We start from the raw sequence: 10,702 nt of genomic DNA, 5'->3' as shown, positions 1-10,702 counted from the left end.
TGAAATAAAAATAAATAATATAAATAATCTTATTTATCCTCATTGCATTGTACTGTAACCGTGGTAACCGTGGAGCGGACCCTATCTGAAGCCCCCCTGGTAACCGTGGAGCGGACCCTATCTGAAGCCCCCCTGGTAACCGTGGAGCGGATCCTATCTGAAGTCCCCCTGGTAACCGTGGAGCGGACCCTATCTGAAGCCCCCCTGGTAACCGTGGAGCGGACCCTATCTGAAGCCCCCCTGGTAACCGTGGAGCGGACCCTATCTGAAGTCCCCCTGGTAACCGTGGAGCGGACCCTATCTGAAGCCCCCCTGGTAACCGTGGAGCGGACCCTATCTGAAGTCCCCCTGGTAACCGTTGAGCGGACCCTATCTGAAGTCCCCCTGGTAACCGTGGAGCGGACCCTATCTGAAGCCCCCCTGGTAACCGTGGAGCGGACCCTATCTGAAGTCCCCCTGGTAACCGTGCGCGGACCCTATCTGAAGCCCCCTGGTAACCGTGGAGCGGACCCTATCTGAAGTCCCCCTGGTAAGCGTGGAGCAGACCCTATCTGAAGTCCCCCTGGTAACCGTGGAGCGGACCCTATCTGAAGTCCCCCTGGTAACCGTGCGCGGACCCTATCTGAAGCCCCCTGGTAACCGTGGAGCGGACCCTATCTGAAGTCCCCCTGGTAAGCGTGGAGCAGACCCTATCTGAAGTCCCCCTGGTAACCGTGGAGCGGACCCTATCTGAAGTCCCCCTGGTAACCGTGGAGCGGACCCCGTCTGAAGCTGACCTGCCCACAGCGATTCACTCTTTTCCCAATTAACTCTAGCTAAGGAGGCCCCCTCATACACCTTTAGAGCGTTTAAGAGAAGCTTAACATCCTCACCCCTGTAATAAAAACTGTCACGTCATCTGCATATACACAGACAGTGCTATCGTAGGTCCCTTCATAACCCCTGGCTCAGAGAAACCAGTAAGCCTCGCTCTTAAAAAACAAAGGATTGGTTCATTGTCAGACAATATAACAGTCCTGAAATTGGGTATCCCTGCCTGATACCCCTCTGGACGGGGATGGGGCAGCTCAAACAGTAAACATACAGTAAACTCATCCAAGACAAAAAAACATCCCCAAACCCAAAGGCTTTTCATTGTTTTGAACAAGTACTGGTGGTCCACATGGTCAAAAGCCTTCTCCTGATCCAAAGAAAGTAAACCCACATTCACATCAGACAGTTAACAAATGTCTAAAACATCTCTTATTAGAAACAAGTTATCAACTATAGAGAGGTCAGGTACACAGTAAGACTGGTCCTTGTGGACCAACAGCCCCAGATATTCTTTCAACCTGTTTGAGAATCACTTTGATATAATTTGATATTCTTCACACAGGTTGCCATTTTTTGGGGGGGGGGCAACAATGAAAGCACAGCATATTGACAGGATACAGGAAGAGAACCCTCATTGAAAGATTCACAGCGCACTTCATAAAAATCCCCCCAATAGACCCCCAAAAGTTCTTATACAACTCAGATGGTAAAGCATCGATGCCAGGGGCTCGGCCTGATGAGAGCTGCATAACTGCAGCGGACAGCTCCTGAAGAGTAATGTCAGAGTCCAAAGCAGCTCTCTGCTCAGGGCCCAATTGAGGAAGTCCATGTAACAACCGTTCAGCACACAGAGGATCACAATCCTCCGCCTTATAGAGGGCAGAGTAGAAATCCAGAGCATGTTGGCACATCTCACCGTCATCCGTGGTCATCTTCCCATTAGGGAGACAAAGGCAGACCATATGTACACGTTGCGATGTTGACTTTCCTAGGTAAAAAAAAGCGCTAGGAGCATCCATATCCTCAAGGGTAGCAAAGCGAGACCTAATAAAGGCACCCTTCACTCCTTCATGTAGAAACAACCTCAGTTCATGTCTCTTGTCCTGTAAGTTCATGACTAGTCTGGGGTCATTCTGAGTGAGCAACTTCAATTGAATAGATTTAATGTCCTGTTCAAGAGCCCTCAACCATCCGATCGACAAGATGCTCTTCGTTAAGAAAAAACATCACCGCATTATTCATCCGCGAAGCATTAGCAACATTTTCAAAGCCTACCTTCTCTTCTACGGTGACCATAAAGTCCTCCACAGTGACAGTAGCTTCAGTAACACACCTGAAGCCGTGCCGAAGTGACAGGAACGGCGCCTCCATGTGGGTCGTCATCCCTACCAAAATCAGGGCAATTCCAACAAGAAATACAATATACCTAATTCTACCACTGAAAAACCCTTAATCATGCATAGAAAAAGGAAAAACACCATGAAAAACACCAGTCGCACTTACAGTTCCCAGCATGCACCAACACTCCCAGCATGCAGAGAGAGAGGGGGGGAGAAAGAGAGAGAGAGAGAGAGAGAGGAGAAAGAAAAAAATAAAGAAAAAGAAAGAAAGAAAGAAAGAAAGAAAGAAAGAAAGAAAGAAAGAAAGAAAGAAAGAAAGAAAGAAAGAGGAGATAGAGGAGATAGAGGGGAGAAAGAGAGAGAGGAGAAAGAGAGATAAGAGTAGAAAAAGAGCGAAAGTGAGAAAGAGAGAGAGCAAAAGCGAGAAAGAGAGAGAACGAGAGAGAGTAATGAACTACTAGTGTTTTAGCTCTCTCAACACTGTTCCCATTCAGACAGAGAGAGCCAGTGGGCCTCTTTCTTGTGGTTTCAACATTTCCAGCAATTAAAACCTCCTTCAAGTCCATTGTTTGGGGGGGAATGGAGAGCAGAGCTGGTATTTTCCCTGTGGAGGGAATTGATCCAAGCGACGCCAACAAAGGAACATAGACAACAGTTACTGATCAAGCCCCATGCCAAGTCCTGCCTGCCTATTCCTGCCTGCCTAAGCCAAGTGGAGACAATGAAACAACAAGGCTCTCAGTAACATTGGTGTGAGATGGAGCATTCACCTTTCAAGGAAACAGAATAAAAACAAACACTACAAAAACTTTTTACAGCTCCTCAAATAGCCTCAACCAGTACCTTATTCAACAGATGAACGCATGTATAGACCTAATCCAGAGAGTTACAAGGAAAAGTAAATGAGAAAACAATTAAAACCACTACAATTGCTCCTGTATGTTTCTGCATGTGGCCTGGGCGATGTAGCCTAATTTCCAGGGTATGTTAGAATAAGCTACAATCATCCAAGACTCTTAACCACTTCCAATCATTTTCTCCTTTGAAAAAACAACAACAAATGTAAACTAATGTCAACAAATGTAAACTAATGTGACCACACACATGCCCCCAGTTATGCCTACATGAGGTCAACCCATTCAAATGCTGGAACCCCTGCCCAGCCCAACCACAGTGTGGTCTAAAGCAGCACATGCACAAGCACACTGCCAATCCCTGCTTTCCACTCAGCTCCAAGTTTCAGGGCATGAAAATATAAATGACTTTTGGTCACTAGGGTGTGATAAAATGGGAGTGTTCTAATTTAAACTTCCTGGGTTTTTGAGGGGGAAATCTGAGCAAATACACACTAATGTTGAATCAACCTTGATGATTTAAATGAACAGCAAAGCACACAATCTTTAAAGATCATTGGCACTATCCCACTTCTGACACCAATATAGCGGATATTGACAATGCAACTTCCCCTGCCGGTCTCAAACCCGGGTCCCGCAGCGCGTAGGCAAACATACTAACACTGTTCCAATAGCATAAACTCTGTTGAGAATTTTACAAATTAGATTGTAATGATTGTAATTGTATCTATCCTACCCTGTCTTTCTAAGGTCTTCGAAAGCCAAGTTAACAAACAGATTACCAACCATTTTGAATCCCACCGTACCTTCTCCGCTATGCAATCTGGTTTCCGAGCTGGTCATGGGTGCACCTCAGCCACGCTCAAGGTCCTAAACGACATCATAGACAATACTGTGCAGCCGTATTCATCGACCTGGCCAAGGCTTTCGACTCTGTCAATCACCACATTCTTATTGGCAGACTCGACAGCCTTGGTTTCTCAAATGATTGCCTCGCCTGGTTCACCAACTACTTCTCTGATAGAGTTCAGTGTGTCAAATCGGAGGGCCTGTTGTCCGGACCTCTGGCAGTCTCTATGGGTGTGCCACAGGGTTCAACTCTCAGGCCGACTCTCTTCTCTGTATATATCAATGATGTTGCTCTTGCTGCTGGTGATTCTCTGATCCACCTCTATGCAGACGACACCATTCTGTATACTTCTGGCCCCTCTTTGGACACTGTGTTAACTAACCTCCAGACGAGCTTCAATGCCATACAACTCTCCTTCCGTGGCCTCCAACTGCTCTTAAACGCAAGTAAAACTAAATGCATGCTATTCAATCGATCACTGCCCCGCACCTGCTCGCCCGTCCAGCATCACTACTCTGGACGGCTCTGACTTAGAATACGTGGACAACTACAAATACCTAGGTGTCTGGTTAGACTGTAAACTCTCCTTCCAGACTCACATTAAGCATCTCCAATCCAAAATTAAATCTAGAATCGGCTTCCTATATCACAACAAAGCATCCTTCACTCATGCTGCCAAACATACCCTCGTAAAACTGACCATCCTACCGATCCTCGACTTCGGTGATGTCATCTATAAAATAGCCTCCAACACTCTACTCAACAAACTGGATGCAGTCTATCACAGTGCCATCCGATTTGTCACCAAAGCCCCATACACTACCCACCACTGCGACCTGTACGCTCTCGTTGGCTGGCCCTCGCTTCATACTCGTTGACAAACCCACTGGCTACAGGTTATATACAAGTCTCTGCTAGGTAAAGCCCCGCCTTATCTCAGCTCACTGGTCACCATAGCAGCACCCACCCGTAGCACGTGCTCCAGCAGGTATATCTCTCTGGTCACCCCCAAAGCCAATTCCTCCTTTGGTCGTCTTTCCTTCCAGTTCTCTGCTGCCAATGACTGGAATGAACTGCAAAAATCTCTGAAGCTGGAGACTCATATCTCCCTCACTAGCTTTAAGCACCAGCTGTCAGAGCAGCTCACAGATCACTGCACCTGTACATAGCCCATCTGTAAACAGCCCATCTACCTACCTCATCCCCATACTGCATTTATTTATTTATCTTGCTCCTTTGCACCCCAGTATCTCTACTTGCACATTCATCTTCTGCACATCTACCATTCCAGTGTTTAATTGCTATTTATTGCCTTAACTTACCTCATTTGCACTCACTGTATATAGACTTTTGTTTTCTTTTGTTCTACTGTATTATTGACTGTATGTTTTGTTTATTCCATGTGTGACTCTGTGTTGTTGTATGTGTCTAACTGCTCTGCTTTATCTTGGCCAGGTCGCAGTTGCAAATGAGAACACTTTCTCAACTAGCCTACCTGGTTAAATAAAGGTGAAATAAATCAAATCAAATAAAAATGAGCTTACCTAGGCAAGGGTTTCAAAATATTAAATCATAGAATTTTGGTGGAAGAACACTTACACAGTGGTGAGCCTCTTGAATTCTGGGATTGGCTCCTGTCTTCTTGTGAGAGAGGAACCAGTAGATGAGTTGGCCAATGATGAGAGAAAAGAGGAATATGTCCAAGTTCCTGAACAGAGGTTCCTGCTCAACAGGGGCCACATCAGGGCCCTCCGGGACCACACTCTCTCAGCCAGTATTGACCTCTGACAGGTCAATACTGGCTGCAGCCAGGGCAGAGAAAGGACCTGAGGAAACAATTACATTAACTTGGTGTAAGACTAGGCTACAAGGTAATAATGTAACACGGGTTGGATAGGTGCATCTATATTGCCTTATTTACATACTTTAATTGAAATATATAAAGAAAAGGGGAAAAAACGACCTTATTAGGGTGTGGCTTAAGCTATGGCCTTAGCCTATGCAGTATACTATTCAGGATACCTGTAATACAGTCCTAATGTACTATGCTTTCTGATGACATTTTACAAAACATTCCAGGTGACAACAAATGGGTAAATCCATTTGAATTCAATCACTTTTTGACAGCCTTTCCTTCAAAATGGCTATCCATGTTTTGAATTAAGACTTATAAACTCACATAGCAGTCTCCCCAAAAAGCTTGTCCATTTCATGTGACATCCATAATGCCTCTTATTTTCTTTATTTCTCCAACATGCCAGAAGTCCGATTTTTAGGGTATACACTCCCCCCAAGTGGTACTGTAGACACACACATCAAAAGTTTCATTCATATTTTGTTTGTCCATCCGTTGTGATTTTGCATGCAAATGTAACATCTAAAATGCTGGAATATCGGTGTTGACAAGTTGCTTGCTGCTTTAACACACAAATTGACCTGGGCTGTGTAGGGCACATTTAATCAGCAGCAGCATAGACGAATGTTTGACACAGCTGAGATTCAGTCATGTAGAGATGAGTGACGACTGGGATTTTGCCAGCATTTCTCTCCATGGGTATGACAAAATGAAAGGCAGAATGTTGTGCTCTTGGCTCAAGTAGTACTGAGAACCATTTTTGTCTTTCAATATGCCTTTAATTATTCTGTCAGTCACACACACACACACAAAACATTGAAAGAAAGCCTGAGGGTAAATTTGTACAGTGGCAAGAAAAAGTATGTGAACCCTTTGGAATTACCTGGATTTCTACATATATTGGTCATTGAATTTAATCTCATCTTGTGTCACAACAATCACAAAGTCACAACAATAGACAAACATAGTGTGCTTAAACTAATGGCACACTAATTATTGTATTTTTCTTGTCTATATTGAATACATAATTTAAACATTCACAGTGTAGGTTGGAATAAGTATGTGAACCCCTAGGCTAATGAATTCTCCAAAAGCTAATTGGAGTCAGAAGTCAGCTAACCTGGAGTCCAATCAATGAGACAAGATTGGAGACGTTGGTTAGAGCTGCTTTGCCCGATAGAAAACACTCACCAAATTTGTGTTTGCTATTCACAAGAAGCATTGCCTGATGTGAACCATGCCTCAAACAAAAGAGATCTCAGAAGACCTAAGATTAAGAATTGTTGACTAACGCTGGAAAGGGTTACAAAAGTATCTCTAAAAGCCTTGATGTTCATCAGTCCACGGTAAGACAAATTGTCTATAAATAGAGAAAGTTCAGCACTGTTGCTACTCTCCCTAGGAGATGCTGTCCTGCAAAGATGCCTGCAAGAGCCCAGCGCAGAATTTTAAAAAGAACCCTACAGTGTCAGCTAAAGACTTACAGAAATCTCTGGAACATGCTAACATCTCTGTTGACGAGTCTACAATACGTAAAATACTAAACAAGAATGGTGTTCATGGGAGGACACCACGGAAGAAGCCACTGCTGTCCAAAAAAAACATTGCTGCACATCTGAAGTTTGCAAAAGTGCACCTGGATGTTCCACAGCGTTACTGACAAAATATTCTGTGGACAGATGAAACTACAGTAGAGTTGTTTTTGAAGGAACATACAACACTATGTGCTGTGAAAAAAAGGCCCATCACACCAACATCAAAACCTCATCCCAACTGTAAAGTATGGTGGAGGGAGCATCATGGTTTGGTGCTGCTTTGCTGCATCAGGGCTTGGACAGCTTGTTATCGTCGACAGAAAAATGAATTCCCAAGTTTATCAAGACATTTTGCAGGAGAATGTTAGGCTATCTGTCCGCCAATTGAAGCTCAACAGAAGTTGGGTGATGCAACAGGACAACGACCCAAAACACAGAAGTAAATCAACAACAGAATGGCTTCAACAGAAGAAAATACGCTTTCTGGAGTGGCCCAGTCATAGTCCTGACCTCAACCCAATTGAGATGCTGTGGCATGACCTCAAGAGAGCAGTTCACACCAGACATCCCAAGAATAATGCTGAAATGAAGCAGTTGTGTAAAGAGGAATGGTCCAAAATTCCTCCTGACCGTTGTGCAGGTCTGATCCACAACTACAGAAAACGTTTGGTTGAGGTTATTGCTGCCAAAGGAGGGTCAACCAGTTATTAAATCCAAGGGTTCACATACTTTTCCCACCCTGCACTGTGAATGTTTACACGGTGTGTTCAATAAAGACATGAAAACGTACAATTGTTTGTGTGTTATTAGTTTAAGCAGAGTGTGTTTGTCTATTGTTGTGACCTAGATGAAGATCAAATTTGATGACCAATTTATGCAGAAATCCAGGTATTTCCAAAGGGTTCACATACTTTTTACCACTGTAATTGAACCACAACATGTATCCCCATTTAGAAAATGTGAGCAAAATATACACATTGTTCTTTTGAATTGCAGTCCATACATGCAGCATGCCATGGATGAAGAAGGTAACTGAAAGCTATAGTGACGTACACCTGGTACTTCCAATAAATTCTGTCATTTTTGATTGATTTCTGTTGCATCACATTTTCCCCATTATAGCATACAGTCTTGTTGTCTGGGGCCAATTCAATGTAAACAAAGGCAAAATGACATAACTATTGCAATTGTTCAATTACACCAATTAAAATGACAATTTAATGTGGTATATATTAAGGTCCATAATAGTTAACTATTAAAAACTCACTGGTGCACACTTCACTATTGTACTTACTGTAGTGTGGTTTCACAAGTCAAACTTGGTAAGATACATTGTTTCCTACACTTCCACAAATATCTGTGGTTGGTTGGAAACTTGGTTGGCTGCTTGCTCACTTCCATGCACTTCATCCAGTGTTGCAGATGCCCATTTGTTTTGCAATATACATTATTATTTAACTAAACCACAGATTTTTTTTTTTTTTTTAACTAGGCAAGTCAGTTAAGAACAAATTCTTATTTTCAATGACAGCCTAGGAACAGTGCCTTGTTCAGGGGCAGAACGACAGATTTGTACCTCGTCAACTCGGGGACTTGATCTTGCAACCTTTCGGTTACTAGTCCAATGCTCTAACCACTAGACTACGCTGCCGCCACATGCTGCTATGATGTTCACTTTATTAATAAGAAGATACTTGACATGTTTGAGCTGACAAATTCTTCCTAAAGTCTGACTTCGTCTTCCACCGCTTAGGTTACCCAAAAACCCGTACAAAACAGTGGAGCACACTTGTGTAATCTGTTCAAAGCAGCTAGTTACAGTCTACGTGTTGTCTCCATTGTCTTGTAAGGCGATGTCAAATTCATAACCTTTAAGCATATTTGAACATAGTATAAAGTTGAAGTAAAACAAAATACTAATTGAATTCTAACAAAATAGTTACTTTTACCTTCAAGCTGCTCCAGCACAATAAAACATCAGCGAGGCTAATCGCTTTTACATCATTACCATCCCAGCTACAAAGTCAAAATTAGCTTTTAGGTATGCATAAGGTTAGCAGTGTGGTTATGGTTAAGGTTAGGTAAAATCTGATTTTAAAATTAAACACAAATGCTTTGTTTGTAAATTATGTCTGAGTGTTTGGGTGTGCCCCTGGCTATCCATAAAAATATAAAATAAATCATGCCATTTGGTTTGCTTAATATAAGGAATTTGAAATGATTTATACTTTTACTTTTGATACTTAAGTACATTTTACCAATTACATTTACTTTCGATACTTAAGTATCTTTACAACCAAATGCTTTTAGACTTTTTTTATTTATTTTACTGGGTGACTTTCACTTTTACTTGAGTTTTCTATTAAGGTATCTTTACTTTTACTCAACTATGACAATTTGGTATTTTTTCCACCACTGCCTGGGCTGACTGTCAGGGGATAAGATTAGGTTAAGGTTAGTATTAGGAGTTAGGTTAAAGGGTTAGAGTTAGGGCAAGGGTTAGCTAACATGCTAAGTAGTTGCAAAGTAGATAAAAAGTAGTAAGTATACTGAACAAAAATATAAATGCAACATGCAACAATTTCAAAGATTTTACTGAGTTTGTATTTGGATCCCCATGATCTTCTCTTAGATGATGCCTATTAGCTATTCCCTACTCTACTACCACATATCTACAACACAAAACACATGTGTACGTGTGTATAGGGCATACGTTATCGTCTGTTTGTATGCATGTGTCTGTGCCTATGTTTGTGTTGCTTCACAGTCCCCGCTGTTCCATAAGGTGTATTTTTATAATTTTTTCAAATCAAATTTTACTGCTGCATGAGTTACTTGATGTGGAATAGAGTTCCATGTAGTCATGGCTCTATGTAGTACTGTGCGCCTCCCATAATCTGTACTGGACTTGGGGACAGTGAAGAGACTTCTGGTGGCATGTCTTGTGGGGTATACATGGGTGTCCTAGCTGTGTGCCAGTAGTTCAAACAGACAGCTCGGTGCATTCAACATGTCAATACCTCTCACAAATGCAAGTAGTGATGAAGTCAATCTCTCCTCCACTTTGAGCCAGGAGAGATTGACATGCATATTATTAATGTTAGCTCTCTGCGTACAGCCAAGGGCCAGCTGTGCTTCCCTGTTCTGAGCCAATTGCAATTTTCCTAAATCCCTCTTTGTGGCACCTGACCACATGACTGAACTGTAGTTCAGGTGCGACAAAACTAGGGCCTGTAGGACCTGCCTTGTTGATAGTGCTGTTAAGAATGCAGAGCAACGCTTTATTATGGACAGACTTCTCCCCATCCTAGCTACTGTTATATCCATATGTTTTGACCATGACAGTTTACAATCCAGGGTTACTCCAAGCAGTTAAGTCTCCTCAACTTGCTCAATTTCCACATTATTCTTTACAAGATTTAGTTGAGGTTTAGGGTTTAGTGATTTTAGTTTTT

Source organism: Salmo salar, chromosome ssa04, assembly GCF_905237065.1.
Source record: "Salmo salar chromosome ssa04, Ssal_v3.1, whole genome shotgun sequence".
NCBI lineage: Eukaryota > Metazoa > Chordata > Actinopteri > Salmoniformes > Salmonidae > Salmo > Salmo salar.
This window is presented reverse-complemented; position numbering follows the sequence as displayed.